This window comes from Mustela erminea, chromosome 5 (genome assembly GCF_009829155.1).
Source record: "Mustela erminea isolate mMusErm1 chromosome 5, mMusErm1.Pri, whole genome shotgun sequence".
Classification (NCBI taxonomy): Eukaryota; Metazoa; Chordata; class Mammalia; order Carnivora; family Mustelidae; genus Mustela; species Mustela erminea.
Window position 1 is genome coordinate 132367556 of NC_045618.1, and position 14143 is coordinate 132381698.

Consider the following 14143-nt stretch of genomic DNA (forward strand, 5'->3'; position numbering starts at 1 on the left):
AAACTTTGGAGCCTGACCAATGGAATTAAACTCCTGCTCTTCCTCTTACTAGCTGTATGGCATTGGGTGAATTGATCTATCTGTACTTCAGTTCCTTCATCCATAGAGTGGAGATAATCTTAATAGAACCTGTCTTATAGGAAGGTTATCAGGAGTAAATGAATAAGAATGTGAACTCCCTAGAACAGAGCCCACCACAGATAAAACGCTATTGAAGTGTTTTCTATTATTATTTATTGTGTGTCTTTCAACATGTGGTAGCATTAGAATTTTATGCCAATTGTATTTTAATATAGTTGCTCTATTTTAGAACTTGAATGTGTTAATAGCTCCAGGAACCTTATGAGGTTTACAGTTCTTGAAAAGCTCAATTACAGGGTGGTTTCTCATGTTGACTTGTATATAGACGCACTTTTCTTCCTTCTTCTTTTTGGCTTGTAGGCATTTTGTAGGCTCTGAGTTTTTGATGTTGAAACAGTTTTCTTAGTGAACCATCTACAGATAACGTATGTGCCTTCTGCTTTACCCCATTTGCCGTCACTGGAAGTTCCTAATCTTTCTGAGACAGCTTGTCTGCAAGCTGCATTCATGGCTAGAGCTGAGAGCTACCGCTTTTTGGATGCATTAGAACCTCTCGGTGATTCAGCAATAACCTTTTTAAGTAAATGTGACTAGTTGTTTATTTTAAACATTTGGTTGTTGGCCGGTATTATAGGTAGGGTCAGAGGGAAAATTGCATATAATTTAAATAGTAATTCACATTTAAATTCTGCCATTGACAGAAAGATACTGTCCTGCTAATGTTAGTACCATGAATTTTGGAATCCATGAACAATAGTAAATTAAAAAAAAAACAATTTAGAATACCTGTTCGGAGAATTTTCTTGTTTATTAATACTTGAGAGGGACCTAAATTAGCATAGGAATACCGCAGGGAATGAGAACATACTTAGAAAAATGTTTTCGCCAGATTGTAATTTTATTGCAATCTGACATTCTTATAGTCTAAGATTAAAGTACTGAGATGCTCCATAGCGTGTTTTGATGGTGATGGGAGGGAGGAGATGGCATCGCTTTGTGTTGGGTAGGAGCAGAAAGTAATTGCTTTTGATTACATACTTGTGAGAAAAAGAAATACTTTTAGTCCTTCTCAGCAGTCAAGAGGGTTGTTTTGTATTTTTCTGCAGTGTTGAAGAGAAAGAATTTTTTAAGGCATTCAACCCACAGTTTTGAACACATAATTGGGCTTGGACTTCATTCCATCCACTAATTGGTCTTCCTTACCAATTTAAGTTAATAACACATTTTTTATATAAAATTATGGCTAACGAAAGATTCTTTTGAAACTCTTGTATTTCCATATTAGGAAGTTAAAGGTAGATTGACTTTTGTGGCGATCCAGGGAAGAAAACGAATTCACAGGTACTTTCTTCATTTTCAAGTTACAGTTTTTACACTTCTTTTTATGTCTCATGTGATGAGTTTTTTCCCCCAACATTAGTTGGTAGTAATTATTTTTCAGTGAGTTTGACTGCCTCCTAAATATGTAAGATGGTATACAGCATGTTCTGCTCCTAAGTGTTGATACCAAGTGGCTTGTAAGGATACCTCGGAGGTATATTACCGCTGCACATTCGCTCATTCGGAAGGTGTGTATTAAGGGCCCATTTTACCCTAGGCAGTGTGCTTGTTACTCTTTAAGATCTCAGGCCTGTATTGGAGATAGACTTGTGAGCAGATCAATGATGGTAAGGTTGTTCAACAGACGAACGCAAATTGAACTCTTTTTTTTTTTTTTTTTCTTCTTTTTCAAAGATTTTATTTATTTATTTGACAGAGAGAAATCACAAGTAGATGGAGAGGCAGGCAGAGAGAGAGAGAGAGAGGGAAGCAGGCTCCCTGCTGAGCAGAGAGCCCGATGCGGGCCTCGATCCCAGGACCCTGAGATCATGACCTGAGCCAAAGGCAGCGGCCTAACCCACTGAGCCACCCAGGCGCCCCAAATTGAACTCTTTGATAGGAATTACTCTACCTGTTCATCTCTACGGAAGTGGTCCCGGTTAGAGTACTGTTGCGTAATAAATATTTTACATATATTCCAACATACTATATATCATATTAGACTTAATGAGTTCAACGGATTCTAGTATATCATTTTACTTTTGAAACGACTTTAGTCATTAAATAGCTTAGTCTTAAATTTCAGTTTCTCCTTCTTTGGTTTCTTTTCCTTTGAAGTCTTCATGAATGTTTAGCCTTCACTAATAATATTCTTTTATATAATAATTTTCAAACTGTTGACATTGCTTAATCTTGTTGTAGTTTGTGTGTATGTCCATGGGTACATGTGTGCACACACACACACACACACATGCTTGACACCTTAATAGGGTGTTCTATCACCACGATGTTTTCCTTAGGGACTCTTTTTTTTTTTTTTAAAGATTTTATTTATTTGTTTGACAGAGAGAAATCACAAGTAGATGGAGAGGCAGGCAGAGAGAGAGAGGGAAGCAGGCTCCCTGCTGAGCAGAGAGCCCGACGCGAGCCTCGATCCCAGGACCCTGAGATCATGACCTGAGCCGAAGGCAGCGGCTTAACCCACTGAGCCACCCAGGCACCCTCCTTAGGGACTCTTGAAGCCTCTTCTACAAGTTATGGCTTAATAGAGATGAGTATTCATTTAGTTATCAGAAACCAGACAGTCTTGGTAAAAGTATGTTGCATCATTTAGCCTGTATTGAAGAGTACCATATATATATTTTTTAACTGGGGGAGGGCAGAGATAGAGGGAGAGAGAATTCAAGAAGGCTCCACATCTCACGTGGACACAGGTCTTGATCTTACAACACTGAGATTATGACCTGAGCTGAAATCAAAAGTCGGACACTTAACCGACTGAGCTACCAAAGCACCACACCATATGATTTTAATATGAATTTTTGTTCAGTATGAATTTCTCTTACCCTGAATAGTTGAAGAATTTGCACCACATTTTTCGGAGCTTCTAGCTGCAGCATCATTTCAGTGCAGTTTGTCTGTTGGTGTTGAGATATGGGTAGTCAGCATCTGTTCCTCGTATTTTCTATTCATTATCCTTTTTGGCCAGAGATCAGGTAAAGGTAATCTAATGATATACAACATACATTTTCTGCAGGGTCCCCTTGCTCTTATCCAGAGATCCAGCTCAGATTATTTTAACCCCTCTTTTGTCCACTTGGAGAGGCTCCACTCCCAAGGATACCCCTGGTGTATGTGGTAAAACTATTAGGAAGAAAAAAAACAAAACCTCCTAGGTATAATCTAGTTTCTCATGTCTTGGTGAAGGCGGGAACTCAGCTGGGCTGTGTAAAGGATTTATAGAAAAGATTGAAAAGGAATGGAAAAAAATGTTTTAACCAAGCATTACCTCGGTTGGGTAGGGATTAGGGAGGCATGATCGGAATCCTAGCGGGGGCAAAGAGAATGTAAAGAGAGGAACAAGTTGTAATTTTTAAAAAATCACATTTTATTTTGGATTTGGAGTAGCTTTAGATTTATAGAAAAGTTGCAAAGGTAGTACAGAGAGTTTCTGTATATCTTTTACCCAGTTCTTCCCCTAATGTTAACCATTAGGTTGATCATGGTGTGTGTTTGTGTGTGTGTGTGTGTGTGTGTGTGTGTGTGTGTGTGTGTGTGTGTGTGTGTGTGTATATATGTATATGTATATAACCATGGTATGTTGTCACATCTAATAAGAAATTAACTTTGGTACAATACCATTAGCTGAACTACAACTTTATTTGGGTTTTACAAGTTTTTCCACTAAAAGCCTTTTTCTGTTTTAAGATCCAAACCAGGATACTGCCTTGTATTTAGACCATGTGCAATTTTGATAAATAGATTGGAGTCTCCGATGAGCTTTCTCTCTGCTGTGTATAGAGTTCAGTAATCCCCTGTGACCATTGCTGAAGAGAGGAAGTCATTGACCCTGAGAATAGACAATACTATGTAGGTAGTGTTTTGTACCTCCTTAATTCCCCAAACACTGGTAACTCAGTGAGAGAGTCGGCTTTGCTCCCAGGAGGGTGGGCTGAAGTTTCCTGAGATGCTAAGAGCTAATCCTGATTGTGGGGCCCTTCCTGGGATCCACTGACACCATGTGCTCACTTCATAGACTTCTACTACATGGAACCGTCACCCAGTGGTTTACTTGTGTGTCTTCTATGCTAAACTGTATTCTTCTAAGGGGTCAGGATCATCTTACTCATTTTGGCTCTTCAGGGTCCAACATAAGTTGGGCATCTAATAGATTTTTAATACGCATTCAAAGAAAATCATAGACCTTGTTTGGTAACATTGATTATTAGGTCAAAAAAGGTTTTGTTTTAATACTACATAAGTGTTGAGTTTCTCCTTCAAATCGAGTCATCTCAGTTTGCCCTTTCTGTGGCTAATTGAATTTTTCTTCCTGGAATCTTAAACGAACAACTATAAAATACTCATTTAAGATTGCTCTTTTTTTCCCCTGATGTGGATAAACGATTTTCTTTAAAAATAACGGTAGAATAGATGACCGTATAGGTAGAAGTTTTGTTAGCTTTTAAGCGCATGTGTGATGATTCCAGTTTCATCCCACTGGGCTGTAGATCTGGCCGTTTGCCTGCCACTTCATGCACAGTTAATGAAATAACACCCTCCTAGACTTATTGAGGGAGACGGCTTGTCAGATTCAGGGAATTTGTTTTAAAATTTTCCTGTTATAGCCAAGATTCGGTGGCCCAGGGTCACCTAAGCATAAAAGCTGCCATGGGGTGGGAACACAGGGGCCTGTCCTAATTCTGTGGATCAGGCACAACAGATTTCGTTTGGTAAATAGAAAGGGGAAAAAAAAAACACGTTAGGAGAGAGTTGTAAAGTGAAGCTGCTGTTTTCTTGACGAAGATGAAACACTGCGACTGGCATAGATGGGCCAGTTTTTTAATTTTGTTTTTCTCCAGACGTCCCAGGAAGTTACAAAATGAGCAATGATTAAGTTGACCCTTGTTTCTCTGTTCTGTGCACACTGGCTTTGAATCGCTTTTCCTCTTTACTCTGAACTGTGCGGAGAATGGCAAAGTCTATTCCAGGGGCCAGATGGACCTGAACTGCACTTTCATATGCACTCTTCATTTCAAGTCTGACAAACTCTGGTTTGTTTTATTATTTTTTTAAAAAAGATTTTATTTTTATTTATTTGTCAGAGAGAGAGAGAGAGAGAGCGAGAGCGCACAGGCAGGCAGAGTGGCAGGCAGAGGCAGAGGGAGAAGCAGGCTCCCTTCCGAGCAAGGAGTCTGATGTGGGACTCAATCCCAGGACACTGGGATCATGACCTGAACTGAAGGCAACCGCTTAACTGACTGAGCCACCCAGGTGTCCCTCTTGTTTGTTTTAAAGAGAATGGTGCAACAGAGAGAATCCAGATTGAATTAAGAAATGGAGAATTACTTTTGTCACTGTCAGCTAAACCTTTATAAGCCTAACTTTTCTTTTAACTAGTGAATGATCAGATAATGGTTTCCTGCCTTCTCTTAGGTGAGACTGATCTTATAAAAGCTTCTTCTCAGGGCGCCTGGGTTGGTTGGGTGTCGGCCTCCTGCTTAGGTCATGATCCCAGAGTCCTGGGATGGAGCCCTACGTCAGGCTCCCCACTCAGTGGGGAGCCCACTTTTTCCTCTTCCTCCTGCTCATGTTCTCTCTCGCTCTCTCTCAAATAAATAAAATCTTAAACAAAAATAAAATAAAAGCTTTTCTTCAAAACCAGAAGGGCAAGTAGTTTGTTGTCCTTGGCTTAACCTGCAGGTGCATGCTCTGGGTTTTGGAACTTTGTTGTTGTTTTAAGACCCGGCATCATGGGTCCAGAGGGTTTATGTCAATTTGAGGAGAACCGAGGGACTAAAACATCGGCCCCATTTCGAAATGCCATTTATTAGGTTAAAGAGTAGGGGGAAATCTGTTAAAAGATAAAAATCTTTCCAAATTCTGTAACAGACTAACTGAAATACTTCTTAGTAATGTAGGGAGTTGAATTCAAAAGAAACAAAGCAATAGTAAAACTCAGTAGTTAATGAGATAAAGGGCATGCAGGAGCTTCAAAAACTCTTGTTAAAAAATTTTGGGGGGAGAGGCGCCTGGGTGGCTCAGTGGGTTAAGCCTCTAACTTCGGCTCAGGTCAGATGCCGGGGTGCTAGGATCAAGCCCCGAATCGGGCTCTCTGCTCAGCAGGGAGCCCGCTTTCCCCTCTCTCTGCCTGCCTCTCTGCCTACTTGTGATATCTCTCTCTCTCTGAAATAAATAAATAAAATTTTAAAAAGTTTTAATTTAAGTATAGTTGACATACAACATTATCTAGAACATTATCTACGTATTAGATAAAACATAGAGATTGGGCAGTTATACACGTTATGAAATGCCTACTACGATGAGTATAGTTACTATATTTTACCACACAAAATTATTACAGTATTATTGACTATATTCCCTTTGCATATTTTTCATCTCTGCAACGGAATGTATTTTGTAACTAGAAGTCTGTACCTCTTCGTTTCTGTCACCTATTTCATCCATCCTCACAGCCCTCCCCTCCAGCAGCCATCAGCTTTTCTCCGTATTTATGAGTCTATTTCTGTTCGTTTTGTTTTATAGTTTCTACATCAAATCAAATCAAATCAAATGGTATTTGTCTTTTTCTGTCTGACTTATTTCACTTAGCATAATACCTCTACAGGTCTGTTCATGTGGCCATGAATGACAAGATTTCATTCTTTTTTATGGCTGAGTGATATTTCATTACATATGTGTGTGTGTGTATACACATACATACATATACATATATTTGTATGTACACACACACCATATCTTCTTTATCCACTCATCTACTGATAGACATTTGGGTTGCTTCCATGTCTTGGCTATTGTAAATAATGCCACAATAAACCTGAATGTGCATATATCTTTTTAAATTCATTTCCATTTTCTGCAGGTAAATACCCAGAAGAGAATTACTGGGTCACATGGTTCTATTTTTAATTTTTTTAAAATTTATTTTAGAAAGAGAGAGAACATGAGTGGGAGGGGCAGAGGGACAGGGAAAGAGAATCTGAAGCAGACTCCCTGCTGAGCACGGAGCCCTACATGGGACTCGATCTCATGAACCTGAACACAAGCCAAAACTGAGTCGGTTAATCAACTGTGCCACTGAGAGGCCCTTATTTTTAATTTTTTGAGGAACCTCCATACCATTTCCCCCAGTGGCTGCACCAGTTTGCATTCCCGCCGACAGTGCACAAGGATTCCCTTTTCTCCACATCCTCACCAACATTTGCTATTTCTTGTCTTTTTGATATTAGCCATTCTGACCGGTATGAGGTGCTACTGTGGTTTGGATTTGAATTTCTCTGATGATGAGTGATGTTGAGCATCTTTTCATATGTACTCTTGTTAAAAATTTTAACAAGAGATTTTCTTTTGTGAAACTTATAGATGAAATTTCTAGAAGAAAATCTTTGTGTCCTTGAGTTACTCTGTAAAAAACACAAACTATAAAAGAAAAAAGTGATAGGTTGAATATCATCAAAGGAAAAACTTTTTTTAATTTTCATTTTTTAAAGATTTTGTTTATTTAATTGTCAGCAAGAGAGAGGGGGAGAACACAAGCAGGCAGAGCAGCAGGCAGAGGCTGAGAAAGAAGCAGGCTCCCTGCTGAGCAAAGAGCCCAGTGTGGGACTTGATCCCAGAGGAACCTGGGATCATGACCTGAGCCGAAGGCAGCGGCTTAACCAGCTGAGCCTCCCAGGCGTCCACAAAGGAAAAACTTTTATTCTTTAAATAACACTGTTAAGTAAATGTTAAAAACAAACCAAAAATATTGGTCAAGCATATCTAGTAAAGGACTTGTTTGAAGAATATATAAAGAATTCTAACAACTAAGTAAGAGGACAAACAGCTTGATGTTTAAAAAAAAAAGATATTATTTATTTATTTGACAGAGAAAGACACAGTGAGAGAGGGAACACAAGCGGGAGGAGTGTGAGAGGGAGAAGCAGGTTTCCCGCTAAGCAGGGAGCCCGATGTGGGGCTTGATCCCAGAACCCTGGGATCATGACCTGAGCCGAAGGCAGGAGCTTAATGACTGAGCCACCCAGGTGCCCCGCAAACAGCTTGATTTTAAAAATGCAAAAGATTTAGATACCAAAGATGCATCAGAAATAGCCAATAAGCACATGAAAACGTACTCTAAATTGTTAGTCCTTAGGGAATGCAAATAAAACCACAGTGAGAGACCAGACCTTTTAGAATGGGTAAAATTTAGTAGTGCATTATTTAACTTCCATGTATTCATGCTCTTTCCAGATTTTTTCTTGTGGTCGACCTTTAGTTTTATAGCTCTCCAGTCAGAAAAGGTGCATGGTATGATCTTTTTGAATTTGTTGAGGGACTTGTTTGTTTTTTTTAAAGATTTTATTAATTTATTTTACAGAGAGCTAGCACAGGTAGGCAGAGTGGCCGGCAGAAGGAGAGGGAGAAGCATGCTCTCCGCTGAGCAGGGAGCCAGATGCGGGGCTGCGTCCCAGGACTCTGGGATCATGAGCTGAAGGCAGCCACTTAGCCAACTGTGCCACCCAGGCGCCCCTGAGAGACTTGTTTTGTGATCTGTTTTGGAGAATGTTCCACGTGTTCCTTGAAAAGGATATGTGTCCTTGAAAGGACATGTATACTTGAAAGGATATGTATCCTTAAAAAGGATATGTGTTCTACTGTTTTAGGATGGATTGTTCTGAATATATCTGTTGAATCTATCTGGTCCAGTGTGGCACTCAAAGCCACTGTTCCTTATTGATTTTCTTTTGGATGATCTGTCCACTGATGTTAAGTGGGGTGTTAAAGTCCCCTACTATTATACTGTTACTGATTACGTCCTCTATGTTTGTTATTAACTACTTTAAGTATTTGGGTGCTCCCATGTTGGGTGCATAAATATTTACAATTGTTACATCTGGTTGTATTGTTCTAGAATGATAACATTTAAAAGATTGACAATACCCAGTGTTGGCAACTGGAGCTCTCATACACTGTTCACTGGAAAACAGTGTCGCAGTTTCTTACAAGTCAAATATGTGCTTATGATATGATCCAGCAATCTCTCCCTTAGCTTTTTATCCAACAGAAATAAAAACACGTGTCCATGCAAGACTTACGCTTGAATGTTCATAGCAGCTTTATCATAATAGCCCCAAACTGGATAGAACCAAGTGTCCATCAACTGGTGAATGGGTAAAGAAATTATATTATAATGGACTACTACACAGCAGTAAAGAGGAATGAACTACCGCTACATGTAATGACATGTATGGGTCTAAAGTGTGTTGTGCTAAGTGGAGAAACGCAACACACAAAGGACGACATTTTGTATATGATACCGTTTGGCATCTGTAACAGGCAAAACCAAAGTGCTAGGAAGCATATCAGTAGTTGCGCAAGGGGATCATGAGGAAACCTTGGGATGACGAAAGTTCTGTATCATGATTGTGTTTTATATCATAACCGTTTACTATTGTCAAAGCTCTAATTGTTTACTTAAGTTAGTGACTTTTACTGTATCTAAGCTATATGTCAAAAAAGCTGATTTGGGGAAGATTTTATTTATTTATTTGTTTGTTTATTTATTTATTTATTTTTTGGCCAGCGACTTATACGCAATTAGAAACTAGATTCAGATTAATTCAGATCTGAATTTGTTACAGGTACTAAAGTAATTTTGAAATAATCAGATTCCTGAATTGAGTTGCAGTGAGCTTACTAGTTACCAAGTTGGGTCAAGTTTAGGCTAAGACTTTTATTATTAATGAGAACAGGTGGAAATAAGATACACATTTATTTGAAGGTGCTTGATCAGAGAATGAGAGTTCTGAATAATCAAGGAAAAAAACCTGCAGGCTGATTTTGAGCTCCCCCTCTGGCCCGAGTCTTATAACCAATTTACTCATTATAATACTGTGACCACCACCAGTTTCGAGAAATACTACCTTTTGCCTCAAGTAAACAACTTACATGTTTTTTTCCCTCTTCTCTGTTCCTTTTCACTCTTTGCTAGCTCCTTTTTTTGGGGTAGGGGGTACATTTAAGGTTGATCCCTTCAGGGTTCTATAATTGGTCTTTTTCTTGGTCTGCTTGTTTTGCATGCCAGTCCTTTTTCATTTCTTGTCTTTTAACTGCCTTCAGGTTACTGGTATCTCCATAGCTTCAGATGCTCATTTCCATTTGTCTTGTCAATATATTTACCTGGATATCTTATAGACACTTCAAACTTAGTTCTGTACTCAGATCTTTTCCCTACACACTGGCTCTGCCTCCATAATTCACCACCACCATTCACCCAGGCTCCCAAGCGTACAAAATCCCGATTTGTCCTTGGCTTTTGCTCTCTTTTATCTTTTTGACCTCACAGGTCACTAATCCTTCTAACTGGGAAACGATGCATACTCTAGCTTCCCCTGCTCTCCCCCCAACATTGTGGCCACTGCCTCCCTGCTCCTTTGGACCAGCATCCTCTTGTCTCGACTCAGCTGTTGATCTTTTGTCCTCTTCAGAGTCTCTTCTAAAATTTGTGGTCCTCTTTCTCCTTTTAAAATGTGTCATCCTCTTTCTTTCTTAGTTAAAAAAACCATCTCTTGGGTTTTTTGGTTGTGATTGCTTCAACTCTAAAATCAAGTCATATTCCTTTTAAATTTCCAGGGTAAGTATTTGTTGCACTCTCATTCTTCCTATCCCAAGGATCTTTTTTTCCTTTCTTGGGGTTCTTGACACGTCAGTGCTCCTGGTTCAGAGGGTAGGCTCTGGAATCACGCTGCCTGGCTCCTTCATTTGCTTCATTTGTCAGTTGGGTGATAGTGGATAAGTTATTTTAGCCCTCTGGGTTTCATGTGTCCCAATCCACAAAACATGGATAACAGTATAGGTTCTTATGTGGTTGCTGCGAGTTAAGTGAGATAATACAGGAAGCACTTCAAATGGTGCGGGCACCTAGTGAGCTCTCAGTAAAAGGTAGATTTGTGATATCATCATTCTCGAGAAAAAACCAGATAACTTGGTATTTTGGATTGTTGCTGTGGTTGTTTCCAAATAGGATTTCTCTGGAAAACCAGTTAGTCCCTCAGGTACACCCGGTGCCATCTTCCTGACTTCCTGCAGGTTGAGCTGCAGGTTTGCTGGACACAAACTACCATCATCAGCTGGCAACCGGCAGCCTGGTTTGCACATCCAAGCCGTATCTGCTGAGATGCTCCTGCCTGGTCACCTGGGGCCACTTCCAGCCTCACCCAGTCCTTTCCCTAACACGTCACGCCTTGCTCTCAAGAGCCGCTGAGTTCCTCCCTCTTCTTCCTACACCTCCATTTTATATTTGAACAACAGAAGAGAAGCAGCTTGTCCAAAATTACTCAGTAGTAAGATTCATGCTCCTGAATCCTCCACCGTAGCGTGCTGAGAATCAGTCACCCTGGTTTGGCCCCAGGTGGTCTTTCTAAATGCTTAGCTTTCATAATGCTGACCTTTTTCTTCCCTCTCCCCCGCTTTTTTAAAAAGATTTATTTATTTATTTGACAGACAGATCACAAGTAGGCAGAGCAGAGGGGGGTGGGGAGGAAGCAGGCTCCCTGCTGAGCAGAGAGCCCTATGAGGGGCTCTATCCCAGGACCCTGGGGTCATGACCTGAGCCAAAGGCAGAGGCTTTAACCCACTGAGCCCTCCAGGCGCCCCATCATCACTCCTTTTCTTGACTCAACTTTGGCTTGTGCTATTTTTCTCCTGCATGGGGTACTAGTCCTTTTCTTTCTGCCTTGCAAATGCTTGCTCAGTCTTAAGTAATAGCTCTGTTGTCTCTCCTGTCAGAACTTCCTCACTCTCAGGCAAAGCTACCTTTCTCCTTCCTTTGCCCTCCACATGCTGTTTATTCCTGTTCTTGTGCTACTTGCCACACTCCCACTTCGGACTGAGTTCATCAGAGTTAAGAAAAGACCCTGTCTCGGGGCGCCTGGGTGGCTCAGTGGGTTAAGCCGCTGCCTTCGGCTCAGGTCATGATCTCAGGGTCCTGGGATCGAGTCCCGCATCGGGCTCTCTGCTCGGCGGGGGGCCTGCTTCCTTCTCTCTCTCTCTCTCTGCCTGCCTCTCAGTGTACTTGTGGTTTCTCTGTCAAATAAATAAATAAAATCTTAAAAAAAAAAAAAAAGAAAAGACCCTGTCTCATTTATCCTTGCCACCTTAGCTTTTGTTCTATTTAGCACATAGTCTGGCAGACAGCAAATGCTCAAGAAATCTGACATGAATGAAGAATGAACCTTACAGAAGAACCTGAGGATGTTGGTGGATTACAGCCCGTGAATTACAGTGAATTTGCTAAAACACTGTTTCAGCAAATGATGTTAGGCAAAGAGAAAATACAGGTATCCAAGGGTTGGGGGAAGGGGACATAGCAGCAAAAAGAATTTTATTTAAAATGTAAGTATATGGGATGGGCGGCAGTGGGGTAATAGACCATAAGTTGAGTGGGGATTGTAGTGCTTTTCAAACTTCAGTTTAAGTGCCTCTGGTGGTAGAGAATGGTGGGCATGCAATCCCTTGGGGGCTGGGAGCAGAGCCCCGAGCCTCTAAGAATCCGCATATTTTAGGGGCACCTGGGTGGCTCAGTGGATTAAAGCCTCTGCCTTCTGCTCAGGTCATGATCCCAGGGTCCTGGGATTGAGCCCCGCATCAGGCTCTCTGCTTAGCAGGGAGCCTGCTTCCCCCCTCTCTCTGCCTGTCTCTCTGCCTACTTGTGATCTCTGTCTGTCAAATAAATAAATAAAATCTTTAAAAAAAAAAAGAATCTGCGTATTTTGGACATACCCGTATTTTGCCTTTAGAAATGCATGCAAATTTTGCATTCTGTTGTATTGCCTGTGAGAGCTTTAAGGTGAGAATACCTTGTTCTCCCCACCCGAGTCATCCTCTAGTAAAAGGTTGCTGCAGGAACTTGTGCCATTCATCCTCAGACTTCCAGCACATCGACCTGCCCCAAGGCCCAAATCTGGGAGGCACGGAATGGGGTTCCAGTCTAATATGGCAGTGTTCTAGCTTGCTGTGATGTGGGGGGGCGGGGGCTTGTCTACGCAGGAGTATTATGTCATGGAACCGAGGAGGGTGAGCTCATCTTTGTTCTAACAAGGCTATTCCTGGAAGGCTGCAGTCAGTTGGAGGCACCTCATTACCAGATCGCTGGGGACCAGCTGGAGAGAGTTCACAGAAGACCCACAGGAATGATTAAGAGACTGGAGGGGCTGACTGATGAGGAAAGAATATAAATGAAAACCGTATAACTTGGCTGAACCGAGATAGCAGGAATACACAACTGCAGAAATATCTCAAGAGAATAAACTCGATGGGGGAGGGGCAGTCTCTTAGGGTGGGATTTGGGGGAGAATAAACCAAGGCTGAAATTAAGCAAAGGAAAACATAATCTAAAGTGTCTGATGGTACACTTTATTTCTGGAACCTCCTTCAATCCCTCTAAACCGTGGGCCTTTTGTTAATGGAATGATTTGGTTCTTTTAACTTGATTTTCCTGGACTTGGGGTTGGTGCTTCTATATAGAGAGTCCTAAAGACTCCATCATTCAAAGGCAACATCTTTCTCTCATCTTGTCCTTCTTTGTGGGACTCTTTGGACTGTGGTTGGATGACTGTGTGCTGCCACTGCCACTTTCTTTCTCCACCAGATTTCCACAGTGAACTTTCACATCCTTTTTTTTTTTTTAATGGCTTTTTATAATAGCATTTTAAAAGTAGATACTGAGTCAGTAATAGGTATTGTAATAATTTTAGAAACCTGGATATGGGATTGGTCCCTGAGGTCCTGGTTTTAGGAAATTACAGCTTTGATGAAATGCAAGCATAATTGTAGGAAACATGTACTTTGGGAAATGACTGTATAAAATTCCTACTTTGGGGTATGGGAGGCATAAAAATTTTAAACAACAGTTGAAATTAGCAAGGAGAAATATTTGCATAATGTTGCCAGTTTTATAGCTCGTTTCTTAAGAGGGGACAGGAAAACTGGAAGAAAATGATTTTATGCTTTTTTTTTTTTAATT

At 40.7% G+C, this 14143-nt stretch overlaps 1 protein-coding gene across 3 annotated transcripts in view; it reads left to right on the forward strand.

The window, feature by feature from the left end:
* The window catches only part of AREL1 (apoptosis resistant E3 ubiquitin protein ligase 1), a 46938-nt gene that overhangs the window by 1112 nt on the left and 31683 nt on the right, over window positions 1–14143 (forward strand). The gene's annotated exons all lie outside the window — the stretch shown is intronic.